This window comes from Phyllobates terribilis, unplaced genomic scaffold, assembly GCF_046119375.1.
Source record: "Phyllobates terribilis strain yellow unplaced genomic scaffold, ASM4611937v1 Scaffold_3__8_contigs__length_932513732, whole genome shotgun sequence".
NCBI classification, from domain to species: Eukaryota; Metazoa; Chordata; class Amphibia; order Anura; family Dendrobatidae; genus Phyllobates; species Phyllobates terribilis.
This window is the reverse complement of record NW_027362763.1, coordinates 912,306,092-912,331,359: the sequence shown is the minus strand read 5'-3', so window position 1 is coordinate 912,331,359 and position 25,268 is coordinate 912,306,092.

Below are 25,268 nucleotides of genomic sequence, written 5' to 3'. Positions count from 1 at the left end.
ATATGCCAGTAATTTTTTATGCTGACAATGTTGCACATTTTGTACTCAATCATTTTTCTGGCAGCCCCCCCGAGGTCTGGAGGGGGTCTAAAAATTGGTCAAATCAATGGAAACAGCATGGGAAAGACCCCTGGAAGCATCTCTGAATCCTAGGTCGCTGCTGTGAATAATGTTGTCAGAGTATGGCTACACTTATACGGACTGACAATAAAACATACAAAAACCAAGATAAAATGGATTTTCCTGAAAAAAATGTTAAGAAACATTTTTTCCAGGGTAATGACTTGTATATAAGGCAAAATAAATAAGAGAAAAAATGCCCTTCCACACCTTGGGCTATGTTCACACACAGTGTTTTTGCTGTGTTTTTGTAAGTTTGCATTGCTTTCAACAGTGAAAAATGCATTTACCAGTAAATGTAATTTTAATATTTTACTACCTTATCCGGTCATGTGGTGTGTGAGACATGATCAGACACATCCTGTTTCATTTATGAAGGAGGGACTCTGAAAGTCCTATTTTTTTCAGGGCTGTCAGGCGGCCCTCACTATTTATAGAGGGCCATTAGTCGCCTCTTACTATTGTTAGAGGGCCAACAGTTGGCCTTCACTATTGTTAAATATTTAGGGGTTGCTTTACTGCCTCTGGCACTGGGTGCCTTGATTGCTGCAAGGCATCATGAAATGTGAAGATTCCAAGATTGGGTTGCAATATAGTGCCCAGTGTTAGAAAGCTGGGTTTGAATCCTAGGTCATGGATCTTACAGCAGGACAATGATCCCAAGTATACTTTAAGAAGTACCCATAAATGGATGGAAACAAAGCACTGTAGAGTTCTGAAGTGTTAATTCCAGCTCTAGTAGCGTGAAGTCTCCCATCACTACTAGTGATGGGCGAGCACTAAAATGCTCGGGTCGAGCACTTTGGAATACTCGGGTGCTCGACCCGAGCAATGAGCCCATGTAAGTCTATGGGAAACTCGAGCAATTTTCAGGCGCCCCCCCCTAAAAATTGCCCAAATCGATGGGAACAGTGCTCAAATGGCATGGGAACAGCATGGGGAAGACCCCTGGAAGCATTTCTGACTCCCAGGTCACTGCTGTCAACAATGTTGTCAAAGGTATTATGCCACTTTTACGGACTCACAATAAAACATACAAAAATGAAACCAAAATGGATTTTCCTGGGAAATATGTTAAGGAACATCCTTTCCAGGGTAATGACTTTTATATAAGGCAAAATAAATAACCAAAAACAAAAATATTCCTCCACACCTTGGGCTATGCTCACACGTAGCGTTTTTGATGCGTTTTTGTACTTTTGCATTGCTTTCAACCGTGACAAATGCATTCACCGGGAAATGAATGTCATTTTAACATTTTACAACCTTATTTGGCCATGTGGTGTGTGAGACATGATCAGACACATCCTGTTTCATTTATGAAGGAGGGACTCTGAAAGTCACAAAGACTATTTTTATAGGGTCATCAGATGACCTTTACTATTGTTAAAGGGCCAGCAGTCGGCCCACACTATTCTTAGAGAGCCATCAGCCGGCTATGCTTTGTTGTTCCCATTATTAAAGAGTGGGTCTCCTATACTGTTATTGCGCATTCAGTGAGTGGCAGGGCTGCCCAAAATTTAGACGCACCCCAATACCCCTTTGAAAATTTGGACGCACCCCAATACCCCTTTGAAGAGACTTAGAGGAAGGCCTCCTAAAAACAAATGTTCCCACTATTAGGAAGTGGGTCTCCCATACTGTTTGCCTATGCAGTGAATGCAAGGGCTGCCAAAAATTTGGATCTACTTCAATGCTCCTTGGAAGAGACGTAGAGGAGCGCCTCCTGAAAAGAAATGTTCCCATTATTAGGATGTGAGTCTCCCATTGTGTTTGCCTACGCAGTGAATGCATAGGCTGCCAAAAATTGGGAGGCACTCCACTGCCCCTTGGAATAGATGTGAAGATAAGAAGGCCTCTTGAAAACAATGTGCCCATTATTAGGAAGTGGGTCTCCCATAGTGTTGGCCTATGCAGTGAATGCAAGGGCTGCCAAAAATTAGGAGGCACTCCAATGGCACTTGGAAGAGATGTAGAGAGCCTCATGGAAAAATGTTCCCATTATTAGTAAGTGGGTCTCCCATAGTGTTGGCTTATGCAGTGAATGCAAGGGCTGCCAAAAATTTGCAGGCACATGAACATACTGTATAAAAAAAAATTATGTGGGTGTTGCATCACGGACCACGGTCACCCTGGTGATATGGTGGTGGAGGATGAGGATGAGGTGAAGGAGGAGGACAAGAGCAAATAGCCAAAATCAGGAAGCATATACCCATGTGTGGGTGTGAAAAGGTGCATAGGAATACACCTCCCAAAAAAAGACACTGGATTTGATTTAATCTTATGCTGCTATCATTCGTTGGTGTTGAGAAGTCTGGCCCAATCCAGCCCTTGTTCATTTTTATAAGAGTCAGCCTGTCAGCATTTTCAGTTGACAGGCAGATGCGCTTCTCAGTTATAATTCCACCATCGGCACTAAAAAACAGCTCTGATAAAATGCTAGCGGCAGGGCAGGCCAGGACTAGAGATGAGCGGTGTTCGACTAGAACTGTTCGCCAATCTCAAATTCGAGCTGTTTTGGGCAGTGTTCGATTTGTTCGACGAACCCGAACGATTTGCAAAAAATTCGGCTGTTCGAGGTTATGTTCGATAACTGTTCCTGCACCAAAAGCGTGTCCTGCATGTCTGGCGCTATTTAGAGCACCAATCATGCAGGGATTGTCTGCCACTCACTGTAATGCCACAGCCATGGTGGTTGTGGCATTACAGTGATTGCCCAAATCGATGGGAACAGTGCCAACAGTGAAACATGAAAAGCCGGCAATTCAGCAGCGGCATACACCTGTACCCGACAATTTAGAACCGAAAGAATAGAGCTTCACACATAGATTAGATAGATATAAACATGTCAGCCACATATATACGAAGTACAGTGAAAGTGCTGCTTACTGTACTTGTCATTTAGCGTAAAGGATTTATCAAAAAAAATAATAGTGTTTTCATGCACCGTCTCTTTAAGAAAGCCGGCCGGCAATTCAGCAGCGGTACCCGACAATTTATAACAGACAGAATAGAGCTTCACACATAGATTAGATAGATAGAAACATGTCAGCCACATATATACGAAGTACAGTGAAAGTGCTGCTTACTGTACTTGTCATTTAGTGTAAAGGATTTATCAAAAAAAATAATAGTGTTTTCATGCACCGTCTCTTTAAGAAAGCCGGCCGGCAATTCAGCATCTGTACCCGACAATTTATAACAGACAGAATAGAGCTTCACACATAGATTAGATAGATAGAAACATGTCAGCCACATATATACGAAGTACAGTGACAGTGTTGCTTACTGTACTTGTCATTTAGCGTAAAGGATTTATCAAAAAAAATAATAGTGTTTTCATGCACCGTCTCTTTAAAAAAGCCGGCCGGCAATTCAGCAGCGGTACCCGACAATTTATAACAGACAGAATAGAGCTTCACACATAGATTAGATAGATAGAAACATGTCAGTCACATATATATGAAGTACAGTGATAGTGTTGGTTACTGTACTTGTCATTTAGTATTAAAATAAAGGATTTATTATTAAAAAAATTGGCGTGGGGTTCCCCTTAATTTTAGGCTCTAGCGGAGGTTAAGCAGACGGCTGGGGCAGATGTTTGAAGCCTGGGAAGGGGGTAATACCCACGGAGCTTCCCAGGCTACTAATATCAGCCCCCAGCTGAATACATAGCCTTTACTATCTATTAAAATGGGGGACCCCCCAAAAAAAATGACGTGGGGTCCCCCCTAATTTAATAGCTAGCAAAGGCTAGGCAGACAGCTGGGGGCTGATATTAATAGCCCAGGAAGGGAGCCATGAATATTGGCCCCCTCCCAGGCTACAAACACCAGCCGTCAGCCGCCCCAGAAATGGCGCATTCATAGGATGCGCCAATTCTGGCACTTAGCCTCGCTCTTCCACGCTGCCCTGGTGCGGTGGCAGGGGGTAATAGGGTTGGGGTTGATGTCAGCTTATAATGCCAGCTGACATCAAGCCCAGGTTAGTAATGGAGAGGCGTCTATAAGACACCCCCATTACTAACCCCATAGTCAAAGTTAAAAAAAACTCAAACACCCAGAATAAAGTCCTTTAATTGAAATAAAGACACAATCCTTTATTGTTCTAAATTAAACCATACTTACAGTCACGCCCATTCCAGCTGAAGCCAACGATCTCCTGCAATAAAAGAAAAATAATAAAGCAACCTCATCCTTACCTTTCCATGGTTCCCACGACAGCTTCAGCTCTGCTACATCGAGATGACAGGCTGGACCGCAGCAGAACGCTGCCATCCAGCCTCTCATCCCACAGACACTGAGAAGCGCAGGCTTGCTTGCGCTGCTCAGCGTCTCTCTGTGACGACATCCAGATGAGCCGAGTTCATGTCCAATGAACTCGGCTCACCTCATGCACGTCACTGACAGCGTGGGAAAATTCTCACGCTGAAGCGGTGAGTGCAGGAGAATTCTCCCACGCTGTCAGTGACGTGCATAAGGTGAGCTCATGTCCAATGAACTCAGCTCACCTCCTGCACGTCACTGACAGCGTGGGAGAATTCTCCTGCACTCAGCGCTTCAGCGTGAGAATTCTCCCACGCTGAAGCGCTGAGTGCAGGAGAATTTTCCCACGCTGTCAGTGACGTGCATAAGGTGAGCTCATGTCCAATGAACTCAGCTCACCTCCTGCACGTCACTGACAGCGTGGGAGAATTCTCCTGCACTCAGCGCTTCAGTGTGAGAATTCTCCCACGCTGTCAGTGACGTGCATGAGGTGAGCCGAGTTCATTGGACATTAACTCGGCTCATCTGGATGCCCTCACAGAGAGACACTGTGGAGCGCAAGCAAGCCTGCGCTTCTCAGTGTCTGCGGGATGACAGGCTGGATGGCAGCGTTCTGCTGCGGTCCAGCCTGTCATCTCGATGTAGCAGAGCTGAAGCTGTCATGGGAACCATGGAAAGGTAAGGATGAGGTTGCTTTATTATTTTTCTTTTATTTCAGGAGATCGTTGGCTTCAGCTGGAATGGGCGTGATGGTAAGTATGGTTTAATTTAGAACAATAAAGAATTGTGTGTTTATTTCAATTAAAGGACTTTTTTCTGGGTGTTGTGTTTTTTTTAAATACTTTACTAGAAATTCATGGTGGTCATGTCTAATATTGGCGTGACCCCATGAATTTCGGGCTTAGGGCCAGCTGATAATGCCAAGCTGGCCCTAACCCCTTTATTACCCAGTGAGCCACCGCATCAGGGCCCTGGATGAGTTGGGTACAGCGCCAGAAGATGGCGCTTCTATGAACGCGCCATTTTCCGGGGTGGCTGCGGACTGCAATTTGCAGCGGGGGTGGCCCAGAAAGCTTGGGCCTCCCTGCGCTGCGGATTCCAGCCCCCAGCTGCCTAGTTGTACCTGGCTGGACACAAAAACAGGTCGAAGCCCCACGTCAATTTTCTTTAAATTATTTCATGAAATAATTAAGAAAAAAAGGGCTTCCCTATATTGTTGTGTCCGGCCAGGTACAAATAGGCAGCTGGTGGTTGGGGGCAGCCCGTTCCTGCCTGCTGTACCTGGCTGGACACAAATATAGTGCGAAGCCCCACGTCAATTTTTTTTAAATTATTTCATGAATTTCCTGAAATAATTTAAAAAAATTGAAGTGGGGCTTCGCACTATATTTGTGTCCAGCCAGGTACAGCAGGCAGGAACGGGCTGCCCCCATCCACCAGCTGCCTATTTGTACCTGGCCGGACACAACAATATAGGGAAGCCCTTTTTTTCTTAATTATTTCATGAATTTCATGAAATAATTAAAAAAAATTGAAGTGGGGCTTCGCACTATATTTGTGTCCAGCCAGGTACAGCAGGCAGGAACGGGCTGCCCCCTTCCACCAGCTGCCTATTTGTACCTGGCCGGACACAACAATATAGGGAAGCCCTTTTTTTCTTAATTATTTCATGAATTTCATGAAATAATTAAAAAAAATTGAAGTGGGGCTTCGCACTATATTTGTGTCCAGCCAGGTACAGCAGGCAGGAACGGGCTGCCCCCAACCACCAGCTGCCTATTTGTACCTGGCCGGACACAACAATATAGGGAAGGCCTTTTTTTCTTAATTATTTCATGAATTTCATGAAATAATTAAAAAAAAAGTACGTGGGGCTTCGCCCTATTTTTGTGTCCAGCCAGGTACAACTAGGCAGCTGGGGGCTGGAATCTGCAGCGCAGGGAGGCCCAAGCTTTCTGGGCCCCCCCCACGCTACAAATTGCAGTCCGCAGCCACCCCGGAAAATGGCGCGTTCATAGAAGCGCCATCTTCTGGCGCTGTACCCAACTCATCCAGGGCCCTGGTGCGGTGGCTCACTGGGTAATAAAGGGGTTAGGGCCAGCTTGGTATTATCAGCTGGCCCCAAGCCCAAAATTCATGGGGTCACGCCAGTATTAGACATGACCGCCATGAATTTCTAGTAAAGTATTTAAAAAAAACACAACACCCAGAATAAAGTCCTTTAATTGAAATAAAGACACAATTCTTTATTGTTCTAAATTAAACCATACTTACCATCACACCCATTCCAGCTGAAGCCAACGATCTCCTGCAATAAAAGAAAAATAATAAACCAACCTCATCCTTACCTTTCCATGGTTCCCACGACAGCTTCAGCTCTGCTACATCAAGATGACTGGCTGGACCGCAGCAGAACGCTGCCATCCAGTCTGTCATCCCGCAGACACTGAGAAGCGCAGGCATGCTTGCGCTCCTCACTGTCTCGCTGTGACGGCATCCAGATGAGCCGAGGTCATGTCCAATGAACTCGGCTCACCTCATGCACGTCACTGACAGCGTGGGAAAATTCTCACGCTGAAGTGCTGAGTGCAGGAGAATTCTCCCCCGCTGTCAGTGATGTGCATGAGGTGAGCTCATGTCCAATGAACTCAGCTCACCTCCTGCACGTCACTGACAGTGTGGGAAAATTCTCCTGCAATCAGCGCTTCAGCGTGAGAATTTTCCCACGCTGTCAGTGACGTGCATGAGGTGAGCCGAGTTCATTGGAAATGAACTCGGCTCATCTGGATGTCGTCACAGAGAGACGCTGAGCAGCGCAAGCAAGCCTGCGCTTCTCAGTGTCTGCGGGATGACAGGCTGGATGGCAGCGTTCTGCTGCGGTCCAGCCTGTTATCTCGATGTAGCAGAGCTGAAGCTGTCGTGGGAACCATGGAAAGGTAAGGATGAGGTTGCTTTATTATTTTTCTTTTATTGCAGGAGATCGTTGGCTTCAGCTGGAATGGGCGTGATGGTAAGTATGGTTTAATTTAGAACAATAAAGAATTGTGTCTTTATTTCAATTAAAGGACTTTATTCTGGGTGTTTGTGTTTTTTTTAACTTTGACTATGGGGTTAGTAATGGGGGTGTCTTATAGACGCCTCTCCATTACTAACCTGGGCTTGATGTCAGCTGGCATTATAAGCTGACATCAACCCCAACCCTATTACCCCCTGCCACCTCACCAGGGCAGCGTGGAAGAGCGAGGCTAAGTGCCAGAATTGGCGCATCCTATGAATGCGCCATTTCTGGGGCGGCTGACGGCTGGTTTTTCTAGCCTGGGAGGGGGCCAATATTCATGGCTCCCTTCCTGGGCTATTAATATCAGCCCCCAGCTGTCTGCCTAGCCTTTGCTAGCTATTAAATTAGGGGGGACCCCACGTCATTTTTTTTGGGGGGTCCCCCATTTTAATAGCTAGTAAAGGCTATGTATTCAGCTGGGGGCTCATATTAGTAGCCTGGGAAGCTCCGTGGGTATTACCCCCTTCCCAGGCTTCAAACATCTGCCCCAGCCGTCTGCTTAACCTCCGCTAGAGCCTAAAATTAAGGGGAACCCCACGCCAATTTTTTTAATAATAAATCCTTTATTTTAATACTAAATGACAAGTACAGTAACCAACACTATCACTGTACTTCATATATATGTGACTGACATGTTTCTATCTATCTAATCTATGTGTGATGCTCTATCTTTCTGTTCTAAATTGTCGGGTACAGATGCTGAATTGCCGGCCGGCTTTTTTAAAGAGACGGTGCATGAAAACACTAATATTTTTTTTAATAAATCCTTTACACTAAATGACAAGTGCAGTAACCAACACTGTCACTGTGCTTCTTATATGTGTGACTGACATGTTTCTATCTATCTAATCTATGTGTGATGCTCTATTCCTTCTTGTCTAAATTGTCGGGTACCGGTGTATGCCGCTGCTGAATTTGCCGGCCGGCTTTTTTAAAGAGAGTGTCTTCTGAGCAGTTTGTCAGCTTTTGGACACCTTTGCAGGTGTTTTCTATGTGTTTCTATGTGTTTTTGTTTGCCTGCCATTGGTTTTAACGGTGTTCGACGGTGTTCTAAGGTGTTCGACGAACAGTTCGACGAACAGTTCCTCGAACATCCCGGTGTTCGACGAACCGAACCGAACCCGAACACTACGGGGGTGGCTCAACACTAGCCAGGACCTCCAAGGCATAGAGAGCCAGTTCATTCCACTTATCCAGCTTGGATGCCCAATAATTATAAGGCACAGAGGAATCACGGAGGACGTTGGTACGGTTAGCAAGGTACTCCCTCAACATCTTCCTAAACTTTGCACTCCTTGTGAGAGTACCCCGCGTCTCAGGGCCTGTACGATGGGAGGGGCTGAGAAAATTCTCCCAGAACTTTGACAGTGTTCCCCTGCCTCTGCTGGATTGAAGTTGTGTCCCTCTCCCCTGTAATCCTTGGTTGTCCAATGAACTGTGACATCTGCTGCCAGCGTTTTCAGATGGGAATTTTTTTAATAGTTGCGCAACAAGGGCCTTCTGGTACTGCCCCATTTTTGTAGACCTGTCCGCCTCAGGAATAAGATATATAAAGTTCTCCTTGCAGCGTGGGTCTAGAATTGTCACCAACCAGTAATGACTGTCACCCAAAATTTTGAGAGGGTCATGGGAAAGGCATAGTAACATATACTGAGCCATGCGTGCCAGACTGCTAACAGGCAAGATTTCCGTGTCCTCACCAAGAGGATGACTGACCATGCTCTCCTCTTCCTCCTCTCTGTCCTCAAGCCATCCACGCTGAACAGATGGTATGACAGTTGTGCAGGTAGTACCATCTATAGCGCATGAAACCAGCTCCTGTTTTTCCTCCTCCTCCTACTTTTCCTCATTGTCACCCAATCCACGTTGGGATGAGATGAGGCTGGGCTGTGTGTAATCACCCTGCATGGTTCCTTGCTCCATCTCATCATGCTCCGCCTGCAATGCATCCTCTTTGATTGTGAGCAGACAGCATTTCAGAAGACAGAGAAGTGGGATGGTGACACTAATTATTGCGTCATTGCGGCTCACCATCTTGGTGGAGTCCTCAAAGTTTTGGAGGATGGTACATATGTCTGACATCCATGTCCACTCCTGAGGTCTTATGCGTAGAGTCTGAACTGAATACCGACAGCCTTGTTAATGCTGGTAGTCAACAACTGCCCTCTTCTGCTCACAAATCCTTCCCAACATCTGCAGTGTAGAGTTGCAGCGCATGGGGACATCACACACCAGTCTGTAAGCCGGAAGCTGCAAACGCTGCTGAAACACGGCAAGGGAGGTGGAAACTGTAGGTGACTATCTAAAATAGGCACCCAGGTGGCGTACTTTAACAAGCAGATCTGGCAGCTCCGGGTAGGATTTAAGAAATCGCTGAACCACGAGGTTAAGCACATGGGCCAGGCATGGTACGTGTGTGAGCTCGCCTCATAGCCGCCACCAGGTGTAGGTTCAGCGGTCACCTAAGCATATTGGCTTCAGCACAGCCTGTTGCCGCTTGGCCGAGGCAGTGCTGCAGTGCTTCCAGCTTGTGACTGATGTGGTCATTTCAGAGTTGAAGGCTGAAGAGAAGGAGGAGGCTGAGGAGGATGAGGTGCAAGAGCTGTAGACTGTGGGGGCAACCCTGATTGATCTAGGGTCCGCAATCCTTGGCATCGGGAGAACGTGTTCTGGCTTCCACTATGTTAACCCAGTGTGCCGTCAGCGAGATGTACCGTCCCTGCCCACAAGCACTTGTCCACGTGTCCGTAGTTAGGTGGAATTTCCCGATAACTGCGTTGTTGAGGGCACGGATAATGTTTTGGGACACGTGGTTGTGTAATGCGGGGACGGCACACCGGGAGAAATAGAGGCGGCTGGGGAAAGAGTACTGAAGGACGGCCGCCGCCATCAGATTGCGGAATGCTTCTGTCTCCACGTGCCTTAAAGGCAACATTTCGAGCGCAAGCAGTCACAAAATGGGGGAATTTAGTAGTGTGGCCTGTGGGGTATTGGCTGCGTATTTGCGCTTGCATTCCAAGGACTGGGGTATGGACAACTGAACGCTGCACTGGGACAAGGACGTGGATGTGCTTCCTGATGCTGCTAGTTGACAGTGCACAATGACAGGTGCAGGGCAGGAGGCGTCTTAGCATGCACCATGGACAGGGGATTGGCTTGCATGCACAAAAGCAGAAGAATCAGTGGTGCCACCCACAGACACTGCGCCTGCACCCTGGGGTTCAGCCCACAAAGTCGGGTGCTTTACTGCCATGTGACTGATCATGCTGGTGGTGGTCAGGCTGGTAGTTTTGCCTTTGCAGCTGATGCTGGCCTGGCAGGTGGTGCAAATGGCCTTTTTGGGGTTATAGGCAGAGTCTTTAAAAGACAATCAGACTTGGGAAGACCTAACAGTTGTACTGGCAAATTCCTTCGTGTTGGTGTTATGGGGAACGGTTGCCGCCTTCTGTCTGCGGCCACCACACCTGTCCTGCCTATTGGGGTGCTCTGCCTCCCTCCCCCTGTGTGCTCCTGTCCTCGCTCTGCATGTCCTCCTGCCAGGTTTGGTCAGTTACTATATCATCCACCACCTTGTCTTCCACTTGCCCACCCTGGTCCTCCTCCTGACTTTCTGGCAATTGTGTCTCATCATCGTCCACCTCTTGTGACAGTTTCCCACCGTCGCCTTCATGTGACCGTGGCTGCTCAGTTATTTGGGCATCGATACATGCGATCTCCTCTTGCTCTGCTTCAAGAGGGCCGGGCGAGTGGCCCGAATCTATAAATGGAAAAGTGAACAGCTCTTCTGAGTGTCCAAGTGTGGGATCAGATGTCTTTGGGCACTCGGCATGGTGGGAGGAAGGATGTTCAGGGTGAGGAATATGCGGTCCATACTCACGGCTACTGAGACTTGACCGTGTGGAAGACGGAGGCCAGAAATGGCAGTATATTCTGATAACGTATATGTGATCCGTTTGACGGAGAAAACACAGTTTTAAATACCTGGCCTGTAGGTAACTATTTTGAGCAGCAAACTGGTGTCAATAGCTTCACTGACACACTGAAAAAGGTTTGAATGGAGGCCAGAAATGGCAGTATATTCTGAAAATGTATATGTGATCTGTGTGACGGAGAAAACACAGTTTTAAATAGCTTGCCTGTAGGTAACTATTTTGAACAGCAAACTGGTGTCAATAGCTTCACTGACACATTGAAACAAAATTTCAATGGAGGCCAGAAATGGCAATATTTTCACCGCAATTATATGTGATCCATGTGACGGACAAACCACAGTTTTAAATAGCTGGATTTTTAGCGCTGTAATATGGAAAGGCCTTGGCTGTGTTCTGCAAGCCAACAAGCAAATGGCGCAGAAAAACATTGTTCTCTGAATTGCTTTTTAAGCAAATAATGAGGATTAAGATCAAAAAAAAAATATTCCTGGCCCCTGAGACCTGTGCCTATGTCTAGAAATATCTAACAGCAGCAGTAGCAGTGGACAAAAATGGAATGGAGCCTCTTGTGCTATATGCACTGCAGTCTGCTATATACACTGCCTGCCTGATATATCTCTTCAGATGTATTAGTCCTTAGAAGGACTGTTTTTTGAGATGGATATGTGTCTCTAATAAAGTTTGGTATGCCTACACTTACTAGAAACAAGCAAATCTCTCCCTAGCTCAGTAGCACCTCTCCCTACACTGTGTGATTTCGGAGTGACTGTGACGAGCACAACGGCGCCAGGTCTGATATAGACCTGATGATGCTGTGCGGCCAGCCAATCACTGTAATGCCACAACCAACATTGCTGTGGCATTACAGTGAGTGGCAGACAATCCCTGCATGTTCATTGGCTCTGTAAAAAGCGCCAAACATGCAGGGAGGGGACCCGAGCTCCCGCCGAGCAACCCCGGAAATACTCAGCGAGCGCCAAGCATCTCGAGCAGTGAGATATTCGAGCGAGCACCAAGCAGTAGCGAGCATGCTTTCTCATCACTAATCACTACCTCTTACATACAGAAGCTACAAAGAAACTGCGAATGGGCACATTAAATCAGTAAATTTTGTTAACTTTGATTAATATCTGTCAAATATGAAAAAATGTTGTCAACTTTGATGAATTTCTGTCAACTTCGATGAATTTCTGTCAACTTTGATACATTTCTGTCAACTTCAATGAGTGTATGGAAAGAATAAATCAAGTTATGGACTGTGGAAGAGATGTATGTTAGCAGAATGAACACTCATTTCAAGCTTATGATACAACCTAGCACCTATCCCTATGTCAAATGCAGCTAACAGCGGTATTAATAGGGAATAGGATAGACTTTTTTTTCCGTTGCAGCAGCACGGACTATAAGTCATAAAACCCTGACTAGATGCCTATAATATGCTAATCTTTGTGTAATAGGTCAACATAGATGAATTGCAGATAAGAGAGGAAATATTGTTGAATATATAATCGATTTGAATCAGCCTCATAAAAAGTAAATTCCCAATAATAAGGTGTGGGTCTCCTAGACTGTTAATGCATATGCAGTAAGTGCAAGGGCTGCCAAAAATTAGGAGGCACTCCAATACCCCTTTCAAGAGATGTTATGAAGGGCCTCAGAAAAATTTTAGTAAAAATTATTAAGGAGTGGGTCTCCTAGACAGTTAATGCATTTGCAGCAAGTACAAGGGCTGCCAAAAATTAGGAGGCACGCCAATAACCTTTTGAAGAGACGCAATGGAGGGCCTCAGTAAAATATTTTTTTCCCATTATTAAGGAGTGGGTCTCCTAGGCTGGTAATGCTCATGCACTAAGTGCCTGGGCTGAAAAATATTTACCCCCGGGGTGTATACATTTATATTTTAAAGAATGGTGGAGGTACGCCTCTAAACATTGTTCATGTGGGCATCATAAATACCCTTAAAAAATTAATGGGGGGTTGCATGATGATCACCATGTTGATATGGTGGTGGAGGATGAGGAGAATGAGGAGGACAACATAAAAAGACGAAATCGTATACCCATGTCTGGGTGTGAAGGGGTGCATGGGAATACACCAGAAGAAAAAAATGGATTTGAGTTTATGTTCCGCTGCTGTCATCTGGTCGTGTTGAGAAGTCTGAGCCAATCTAGCCCTTGTTCTTTTTGATAAGAGTCAGCCTGCCAGCATTTTCAAATTTAGTGCCCGGTGGCACTAAAACCCGCTCTGACAAAACGCTAGAGGCAGGGCAGGCCAGGACCTCCAAGGCATAGAGAGACAGTTCATGCCACATGTCCAGCTTGAACATCCAATAGTTGTAAGGCACAGAGGAGTAACAGAGGACACTGGTACAGTCAGTCACCAAGGTACTCCTTTAGCATCTTCCAAAACTTTTCCCTCCTTGACAGAGTACCCCACCCATCAGGGCCTGGGCACTGGGGGGGTATGAGAAAATTGTCCCAGACCTTTGAGAATGTTCCCCTGCCTCTGCTGTATCTGGTATGTGTCTCTCTCGCCTGTACTCCTTGGTTGTCCAGCGTTGTCAGATGGCAATTTTTTAATAATTCTTCAATTAGGTCCTTCTGGTACTGGAACATTTTATTAGAGCTCTCTGCCATGGGAAGGAGAGACAGAATGTTCTCCTTGTAGCATGTATCTAGAAGGGTGACCAACCAGTAATGCCCAAAATGCATACAGCGCGAGGGTAATGGGAAAGGCAGCAGAACATAAACTCAGCCATGTGTGCCAGACTGTCAACAGCCAAGTCTTCCCTGTCCCCACCAAGAGGACAATTGTCCATCATCTTCCACTTGTCCTGCTCCTCATCCTGCCTCTTCCCTCCTCTTCAGGCCACCCATGCTGAACAGATGGGATGAAGGTGCTGTGGGTAGTACCATCTGTACTACTACACCTGCACAGGCATCTAGCTCCTGTTCCTCCTCCTCCTCATTATCACCCAATCAGCATTAAGAAGATGAGATGAGGCTGGGCTGTGTATCACACTATATATTTTCTTGCTCCATCTCAACTTGATCCGCCTGTAAAGCCTCCTCTTTATTTGTGAGCAGTGAGCCTTTCAATAGACTGAGAAGCAAGATTGTGATGCTGATTATGGCATAATTGCTGCTCACCATTTTGGTTGAGTCTTCAAAGTTTTAGAGAACTGCACAGATGTCAGACATCCATGTCCACTCATCAGATCTTATGTGCGGAGGCAGACCGGAATACCAACGGGCGTGTTGAAGCTGGTACTACTGCCCTCTGCTGCTCATAAAGCTATGCCCACATATGCAATATTGAGTTCCAATGCGTGGTGATATCGCACACCAGTCGGTGAGCTGAAAGACTGCCAGGGTGGCAGAAGCTGTAGCTGACTTGTGGAAATGGGCACACACGCGAAGTACTTTCACAAGCATCTCAGGCAGATCAGGGTAGGTTTTAAGAAACCGCTGATCCACAAAGTTGAGCACATGGACCAGACACTGTACGTGTGCGAGGTTGCCAAGCTTCAGAGCCGCCACCAGGTTATGGCCATTGTCACACAAGACCATGCCTGCTTGTAGGTTCAGGGGTGAGAACCACAGATCTGTCTGCTTTGATACAGCTTTCAACAACTCTGCAGCGGTGTGCAGTTTGTCACCTAAGTAAATTAGCTTCATCAGAGCCTGTTGCGACTTGGCCGAGGCAGTACAGCAGTGTTTCCAGCTTGCGACTGATGTTGTTGACGTTTCAAAGATGGAGATTGAGGAGGAGGAGGTGCAGAAACTGCTATAGAAGGTGGGGGCAACCTTGATTGAACAAGGGCCCGCAATCCTCGGCGTCAGTAGCACGTGTTCTGTCTCAGGGTCCGACTGGGTCCCAGCTTCCACAATATTCACCCAGTAAGCTATCAGTGAAATGTAGCATCCCTGGCCACAAGAAATTGTCCATGTGTCCCTATTTAGGTGGACCTTCCCAGTAACTGCATTGGTGAGGGTACTAGTAATGTTATGGGACATGTGCTTGGGTAAAGTGGGGACAGCATCCCGGGAAAATAGTGGCGGCTGGGGACTGAGTACCGAGGGACAGCTGCTACCATAAAGTTGTGGAAAGCTTCGGTCTGTACAAGCCTGAAAGGCAACATTTCCAGTGCAAGCAGTCTGGAAATGTGGCCTTTTAGCATTGTGGCCTGTGGGTGGCTGTGTTCCAAGGACTGAGGTAGGGAAAACTGAACGCTGCACTGGGACCACGTTATGCTAGCAATCTCACTGCGATAAAATGCAGACCAGCGGGCCACACCAACCATTGGCTGCATCAACCGCATCTTCTGCATCTTCCTCCTTCGTCACCGTACCAAGTGCCGGCTGAGTGAGAGTCCGTCAGCTGTAACGGAAGTGGACATGCCTTTTTTTTTGCTTCAACGAGCACACCACATCTTTATCAATCCACCGTAACTTCTCTGCCTGCACCTCACTTACAGTCCAGCAGTTTGTCGGTTTCACCCTACTCTGCCCTCTCTTAGCACTGCAGCCAGCCTTCGGTCCCGCAGTTGTGGTCACATAAAACATTGTTTCCTCCTACACATGATCGAGCTAAGAGGTTGAACTCCACCATTTCCAATCTATTGGCCACAGAAATGCTGCCTTTCCGCCTGGTTGATACAGATGGTCCCGAAAGCTGATGGCTGTCGCAGTCCACCAGTACCAGTTGCCCAGTCGCCATTACTTCTCTAAGAAAGCTGTGCCTGCGCTACACCAGCATGTCGCACACAGCATCACCCATTCTTTGACTAAATCTATGTCTGCCAGGATGCATTTCACCACAGACACCTGGACGAGTAGGCATAGCCAGGGGTGTTACATCTCGCTAACTGGGCACTGGGTAACTCTGATGGCAGGCGAGGAAGGGACTGCTCCACAAGTCTTGGAATCCCCAAGACTTGCAGGACAAACCTCTGTATTTCACACATCCTCCACTGCTTCTGCCTCCTCCGCCTCCTTTAGGGCCTCCACCTGCACCCTCAACCCCTGCCTTAATGAGACACGTGTTGCAACAGTGCTCCGTACTGCGCAGTCAGGGCTCACCACATTCAGACAGTCTGAAAATGAATATGCCTTGGAGATCACAGTCATACAGCTGAAGAGTTGTGGACAGCTATCTAGGTCGAGTTTGAACAAAGGCCGTCTCCGCTGAACCTGGAGCCAGGGAATGCCGTATGCGATAACGGTGCAACCTGGTGGTGGCCCTACACCAGGCAAGCTCACACACGTGCCTTGCATGGCTCACGTCCTCAACCTTTTGATACAGCAATTTCTCTGCCACTATCCCAGCCTGGATGCTCTACTGCAGAAAGCACAGAAGCTGTGTGCTTACTTCTGCCGTTCGCACCCCTCAGCTCATCGAATTTAATCGATACAGAGGTCTTTGTCCATGCCAGTTACCAGATTGATATGTGATGTGCCTACACAGTGGAATTCCACTCTTCACATGCTGCAGCGACTGTGGCATCAGCGACGGGCCCTGATGCAGTATCTCATGTCGTATTGCCTAGCCCAACACAGTATGGACTTGGGGCAAATCCCATTTGTGGAGTGGCCAAAGACTAAGGACCTCTGCACCCTTCTGCACAGTTTTGAAATGGCTACTAAGATGGTTAGCGCTGACAATGCCGTCATCAGCATCACTATTCCAGTGTTCTACATTCTGGAGCACACTTTAAATAGCCTGTGGGAGGAGGTGGTGGTCCCATAGGAAGAAGAGAAAACAGAGGATGATGCAGAAGGGATAACAATGTCTCTAAGTTCCAGACTGTCGTCACACAACCATGTGCCAAGGGAGGGTGGATTACAGTGATCTAGGGGGTCTGGTGATACCAGACAAACTGTTAGTGAATGTGCAAGAGCCGAGGAACAAATGGAGAAGGAAGAAGTGATGGGCGAGCAACAGTCAGGAGATGAAGAGGATAATCATCCCCTCTCTGATGTCCATTGTTGGCGGGAGGGGACGGGGGAAGCAAGCATCAGTGTTACCCAACCACCAACACAACATGGGCTTGGACCTCATGGAAGAACCCAACATATGAGCGCCTTCTTGCTGCACTATCTGCAACATGATCCCCGTATAGTTAGCATTCGAAATAGTGCTGACTAGTGAGTTGCCACTCTGTTAAAATTTGCCAGATGTTTCCTACCCAGGAGTATCGAAACACGGTTTTACACAACCTTAAGGCTATGTGCCCACGATGCAGAAATGCTCCGGATTTTTTCCTGAGCGTTTCTGCATCTCCCTGGCAGAAAAAAACGCATGCGGATTGTACATGCGTTTTCCTGCCAGGGATATGCGGAAGCGTTCTTCACTTGCATTTCCGCATGTGGGATGACAAGCGCTTTCCAAGCGATTTTAGCATCACTTGGAAAGTGCTTGTCAACTTGGTCACACTATATAAATCCATGCAAACGGCATGGATTTATATAGTGTGACCCGAGAGAATGGTTAAAAAAAAATAAAAAATCTATACTTACCCCCGGTGTCCTGCTTCACTCCGTTCTCCCTTGCCGGCAGCAGTACATTGAAGGACCTGCCGACGTCAGAGTCGCGTGACCCGTCACATGACTATGACGTCAGCGCAGGTCCTTCAGTCCATCGCGAACTGCCGGCAAGCGAAGAGAAGCGCACCGCGGGCCGCCAGAAGGTAAGTATATATTTATTTTAATTTTATTCTTTTTTTTTACAGTTTTCTATTGTACACAGGTTCGGAGGAGAGTCTCCTCTCCTCTAGACCTGGGTACCATCCGCACATTAGAACACATGGAATGCGCATCTACATAACAGTGATGCATAATCCATGCGATCTAATGCAAGTCAATGGCGGCGAAAACGCAGCACTTCCGCAAAATAATTGGTAATTCTGCGTTTTTTTCCGCAATGATAATCCGCAGCGGAAATTTCCGCAGTATGTGCACAGCACATGCGGATTATCATTGGGGAATATAGCAGGCCTTCTACCATGCGTTTTTTAAGCGTTTCTGCAGCGTTTTTGGCGCTGCGGAAACGCTTAAAAAACGCATCGTGGGCACACAGCCTTAGAGAGGTTTTCCCCAAGCCAGCTGTGAGGCACACTGCGCATCGCAGCTCTAGACTTCCAACCTCAGCCATGTCAATTAGTCAACGCGAAAACATTAGCAGCAGAAGCATTGCAAGTAGCAGAAGAAATTTCTGTGAGTCCTTTCACACATTTTTTAGACTAGCTCGTGCACCAGTACAACAGAGTACAAGTCTGACATGTGGTGAATGACTGGAGAGGATGATGCAGAAGAATCTTGTGCTCAATATTAATACCATCATGGAGGGTTTGGAACCTTTTACATTTTGGTCTTCAACAATGGAAGATTGGCCTGAGTTCACTTGTCACGCCCTGGAGGCATTATCATGCCCAAAAGCCAGCGTTCTCTCAGAACTAGTGATGAGCGAGCATGCTCGCTACTGCTCGGTGCTCGCCCGAGCATCTCACTGCTCGGGATGCTCGGTGCTCACCGAGTATTTCCGGGGTTACTCAGCGGGAGCTCGGGTCCCCTCCCTGCATGTTTGGCGCTCTTTAGAGCACCAATGAACATGCAGGGATTGTGTTCCACACTCTGTAATGCCGCAGCCATGTTGGTTATGGCATTACAGTGATTGGCTGGCCGCAAAACGTCATCAGGTCTATATCAGACCTGGCGCCGCCATGCTTGTCACAGTCTAATCCGGAATCAGGCAGTGTAGGGAGAGTTGCTGCTGAGCTAGGGAGAGATTTGCTTGTTTCTTAGTGTAGGTAAAGCACCATATATTATTCACATACCCATCTCAACTAACAATCCTTTTGAGGACTAATTCAGCTGCATACAGTGGTGGCCAAAAGTATTGGCACCCCTGCAATTCTGTCAGATAATACTCAGTTTCTTCCTGAAAATGATTGCAATCACAAATTCTTTGGTATTATTATCTTCATTTAATTTGTCTTCAATGAAAAAACACAAAAAGAATTGTCCTAAAGCCAAATTGGATATAATTCCACACCAAACCTAAAAAAGGGGGTGGACAAAAGTATTGGCACTGTTTGAAAAATCATGTGATCCTTCTCTAATTCGTGTAATTAACAGCACCTGTAACTTACCTGTGGCACCTAACAGGTGTTGGTAATAACTAAATCACACTTGCAGCGAGTTAACATGGATTAAAGTTGACTCAATCTCTGTCCTGTGTCCTTGTGTGTACCACATTGAGCATGGAGAAAAGAAAGAAGACCAAAGAACTGTCTGAGGACTTGAGAAACCAAATTGTGAGGAAGCATGAGCAATCTCAAGGCTACAAGTCCATCTCCAAAGACCTGAATGTTCCTGTGTCTTCCGTGCGCAGTGTCATCAAGAAGTTTAAAGCCCATGGCACTGTGGCTAACCTCCCTAGATGTGGACGTAAAAGAAAAATTGACGAGAGATTTCAACGCAAGATTGTGCGGATGGTGGATAAAGAACCTTGACTAACATCCAAACAAGTTCAAGCTGCCCTGCAGTCCGAGGGTACAACAGTGTCAACCTGTACTATTGACGCGCCCCCTGGGACATATTCCTTTTTGAGGGGAATACCCGGCACCGGATCAGATGGGGGGGGTTGTAGTCTCCGAGCGGCTGTGACCCGGTCCCGTGCCCAGGGCGTCAAGCTCAGTGTGTGGCAGTCCTTACTGATGTTACTCAAGTTCTTTATGTCGACTACGCCACCCGTTGTGATGCGGTCACTGTGGCCGCCGCTGCAGCAGGGTCCGCTGAGGCTGATGGTGGATGCGCAGCTTGGTAGGATAACCCCCAACGGGAGGGGTATAGCCTCAGAGGGGACAGGCGCAGAGGATGGGGGTTGTGGTGGTGCGGTGCAGCCGGCAATGAAGACAGACTCGGGTTGTGCAGTTAAGGGTGTTTACTTACTGCAGATGTTGTACTGGTCACTCCAGCTGCTAGTGACCACCCGAGCCGTGCTGCGTCCACCAGGTCCTGGATCCAGCCAACCCCCAAACAAGTCCGGAGCGTGGCCCTGAGCTCTCCCTCTGTCCTTTCTTCAGCCGTCCCCACCAGTGATTCACCTAGGTCCAGCTCCCTCGGGCCTTCTGTTGGGACACCCTTGGCCTTGGGTTCCCTGACCCTCCACGTGGTGTGCCTTCGGGGTGAATGTGGTGGGTGACCGTGGCAAACGCTGCCCACGATCTCCGGTCTCTGGCTAGGGATTGTTTTTGCCCCCACCAGCTTGGGTTCCGGTACCCTGATGCTGACTCCTCACCCGGTGCTCTAATTTGGGTTCTTGGGTCCCTTCAGTCTTCCCCCTCTGGGTCTTTCTCTGCTCCACTCTCTCTCTCTCTCCAGGGCTGTTGTTTCCTTCTCTCTCCTCTGCAGCTGACTCTCTGCGTCTGACTTGTCCTCTGCATCTGACCCTGATCTAAGTTGGTACCCTCCTTATATATCCCTCTATGTGTGAGCTCAGGTGACCAGCACCCAATGAGCTCCTATCACTACCCAGACTGCTCCCCCTATCTGCCCCTACACTACATGGGATGTACCACCCCCCTCCCACTCCAGCCAGGAACAGGCTCGGTTGTACCTGCACATTTCTAAGTGGGAGTACCATCGGCCTGCTCCTCTGAAGTGGGATGTGTGTAGTGCATGCAGTCTATCTGAGCTCAGTTCCACACTCCATCCTTACCCGGGAGTGGAATATCACACCTCTGGGTTGAGGTGCAATACCCCTGTAGCAGCCGAATCCTCAGGGTGCTACATTCCCCCCTGGTAAATCACAGCACGTCCTCGGGCTGTAAAGACATAAAACACCAAAAACATACATATTTTTATAAACATCAACATATAAAACATTATATAAAACTTTTCATATAAAACATTCTCGTCGTCTTCTCTTGTCTCTGGTTCCTCCTCCGGACACTGTGCACCGTGTGTCCGGGAAAAGTACGACAGTCTCTTAAAAAAAACTGGTTTTCCTATAAAACCGGTAGGGGGCGCTTTAGGACGCGCAACTATTTACAGGGGAAGTTGGCCGCTCTCAGTCCTCGGCCAGGTAGAGGGAAGGGAATGGCTGCTCACAGTCCTCAGCCTGTAAGATGAAGGGGTTTACGGGTAACAGTTCACTGGTCCCAACGGGGACTATTTTAGCAGCAACAGTTTCAGTTTCTTTATACCCCCATTGGGTAACTTATTTACAGCACCTGCTCTGCCGCACTCAACGGCGTCTTCCTCCTGCTCTTTGAACTTCAGACCCGTCCGGGTCCTCTTGCTCCTCCTCCCCGTACCGCAACTCCTCCTCCGTCAGGCGGTGTACGTGGAGGGCGTAAGGTCCTTTGGCACACTTGTGCCGGGTAAAGGTGACCTCATCTCCGATGTAGAGGTCACGACCTCTGTGCCCCTCCGGCAGATGGGACTCCACGTCTCTGCGCGTGACAAAGACGTCGCCGTGGGTGTTGTTGTCTCGAATGAAGCCCCACCCGTGCTGCTGGTTGAACTTTATTACAGTCCCGGTGGTACGGGGACTGTGCGCTGCACGGGGGTCCCTCCTGGTCCGGCTCTTCTGCTCGGCACTCCGTACTTGGGCCTGCTGTTCCCGGACCCGCCTCTCTCTCCGCTCCCTCGCAAACTCCTCGAGCTGTTGGCGGCAGCACTCCGCACGTTCTGCTGCAGCGGCCCTAGTTTCCTGAGTGAACCCCATTAGATCTTCTCCGGTGGGGTCCCACTCAAACTGTGCCTCCGCTAGCGGGGGCGAGATCCGTGCCACGGGCTTCGGAGCCGGAATCAGGGGTGCATCCAGGGGTCTTAGTCTCTGCTGCCGTTCCAGCTCATGGTATCCTTCGGGCCAGATGAAGGGCCGCCCGTCCGGCCATGTGAGCTGGCTGAACAGGTCCTCCCCCAGGTGTGGCACCCTTGGTATTGCGGGCGCGGGCGCGGTGGTGGTGGCGCCCGGGTTGCCCAGGCCTTGCGGCCAGGCCTGGGGCACCTGAAAGGTGAAGGGCACCGTTAGGACGGCGGCGCCCTGGGCTACCTGGCCTTGCGGCCAGGCCGGAGGCTCCGCGGAGGTAGGGGGCGCTGTTGGTGATGCGGCGCCCGGGGGTACTAGGCCTTGCGACCAGGCTGGTGGTATTTCCTGCTTTGTCACGCTCCGGGTCGAGGCGCGTGACGTCACAGGGGTCGCTGCGGCGGCTTCCGGTCGGGGCCTAGTCCATAGCGGTGACGTGGCTGCTACGGGCACAGCAGGGGGACTTTCGGGCTCTGCGACGGGGAGCTGGGGCAGGTGAGCGGTGTCACGGCTTGGGGTATAGGCGTCCCCTTTACCTGCCTCCATGCATTCGGCTCCCTTCTCGGCGCCGTCTCCGGCCTTTGGTCCTCCCGCGCCATCCTCAGAGGCGGTCTGCTTCCTCTTCCAGGGTAGCGTGCTCCGCTGACTGGTCTCTGCGTGCTGAGCCATCTCCCGGCTCCACTCCGCCAGTATCTCGCGCTGTACCCGGGCCATCCTCCGTGCGAGGCCCTCCAGGGCAGTTTGTGCACACTCCCGGTCTCGGGGGAGCTGTGCAAGGACCTCCACTAGGCCTAGTGGGGTCGTGGTGTCCAGCAGGCTCCTGACCAACGGGTCGGTGCTGCTCTGCTCTTCTTCCAGCAGGCTCCTGGCCAGCGGGCCGGTGCTGCTCTGCTCTCTGGACATCTCCGGGTGAGCTTTTCTGCTGCTCCTCTCCAGGCTTCCTGCCTCCGGGTGCGCTCGCTCCAGACTGCTCCAAGCGACACCCATCTTTTCTCTTCTCTTTCGTCTCCTCCCACTTCGAGGGCGGTCCCGGGGCAACTCGGTGACTGTCAGCTCCAGGGGGAGTTCTTTCACGCTGACAGACACCTCCAGCATCACAGTCTCTGTTGGTGGGGGCGGTTTCCACTTTTGGCGCCATTTTCTGTCCCGGCCCACGATGGGAGGTGGCCTCTTGCGCTCCTTTGGCACGCCCATAATGGCGTCCGCTGCTCTTCCAAGGCGGGAAATCTGCGGTTTTGACGGGAAGCGTCGCCCAGTGGCGGGAAACTCTGCAGATGGCGGGAACAAGTTGGAAATGGCGGACAATCGGCGGGAAACGACTGGTGATGGAGTCCGATGGCGTGGACCCTCCGGAACCGGCGGGAGACTTCTTTCTGAGGTAAACTTGCACTTTTCTTCAGGCACGCAGTACCCGGGTGTTGCGGGCACGTAATCCTGCCGACTACGCCAAAGTTGACGCGCCCCCTGGGACATATTCCTTTTTGAGGGGAATACCCGGCACCGGATCAGATGGGGGGGGTTGTAGTCTCCGAGCGGCTGTGACCCGGTCCCGTGCCCAGGGCGTCAAGCTCAGTGTGTGGCAGTCCTTACTGATGTTACTAAAGTTCTTTATGTCGACTACGCCACCCGTTGTGATGCGGTCACTGTGGCCGCCGCTGCAGCAGGGTCCGCTGAGGCTGATGGTGGATGCGCAGCTTGGTAGGATAACCCCCAACGGGAGGGGTATAGCCTCAGAGGGGACAGGCGCAGAGGATGGGGGTTGTGGTGGTGCGGTGCAGCCGGCAATGAAGACAGACTCGGGTTGTGCAGTTAAGGGTGTTTACTTACTGCAGATGTTGTACTGGTCACTCCAGCTGCTAGTGACCACCCGAGCCGTGCTGCGTCCACCAGGTCCTGGATCCAGCCAACCCCCAAACAAGTCCGGAGCGTGGCCCTGAGCTCTCCCTCTGTCCTTTCTTCAGCCGTCCCCACCAGTGATTCACCTAGGTCCAGCTCCCTCGGGCCTTCTGTTGGGACACCCTTGGCCTTGGGTTCCCTGACCCTCCACGTGGTGTGCCTTCGGGGTGAATGTGGTGGGTGACCGTGGCAAACGCTGCCCACGATCTCCGGTCTCTGGCTAGGGATTGTTTTTGCCCCCACCAGCTTGGGTTCCGGTACCCTGATGCTGACTCCTCACCCGGTGCTCTAATTTGGGTTCTTGGGTCCCTTCAGTCTTCCCCCTCTGGGTCTTTCTCTGCTCCACTCTCTCTCTCTCTCCAGGGCTGTTGTTTCCTTCTCTCTCCTCTGCAGCTGACTCTCTGCGTCTGACTTGTCCTCTGCATCTGACCCTGATCTAAGTTGGTACCCTCCTTATATATCCCTCTATGTGTGAGCTCAGGTGACCAGCACCCAATGAGCTCCTATCACTACCCAGACTGCTCCCCCTATCTGCCCCTACACTACATGGGATGTACCACCCCCCTCCCACTCCAGCCAGGAACAGGCTCGGTTGTACCTGCACATTTCTAAGTGGGAGTACCGTCGGCCTGCTCCTCTGAAGTGGGATATGTGTAGTGCATGCAGTCTATCTGAGCTCAGTTCCACACTCCATCCTTACCCGGGAGTGGAATATCACACCTCTGGGTTGAGGTGCAATACCCCTGTAGCAGCCGAATCCTCAGGGTGCTACACTATCCGTCGGCGTCTGAATGAAAAGGGACTGTATGGTAGGATACCCAGGAAGACCCCACTTCTTACCCCGAGACATAAAAAAGCCAGGCTGGAGTTTGCCAAAACTTACCTGAGAAAGCCTAAAACGTTTTGGAAGAATGTTCTCAGGTCAGATGAGACAAAAGTAGAGCTTTTTGGGAAAAAGCATCAACATAGAGTGTACAGGAAAAAAAAAGAGGCATTCAAAGAAAAGAACACGGTCCCTACAGTCAAACATGGCGGAGGTTCCCTGATGTTTTGGGGTTGCTTTGCTGCCTCTGGCACTGGACTGCTTGACCGTGTGCATGGCATTATGAAGTCTGAAGACTACCAACAAATTTTGCAGCATAATGTAGGGCCCAGTGTGAGAAAGCTGGGTCTCCCTCAGAG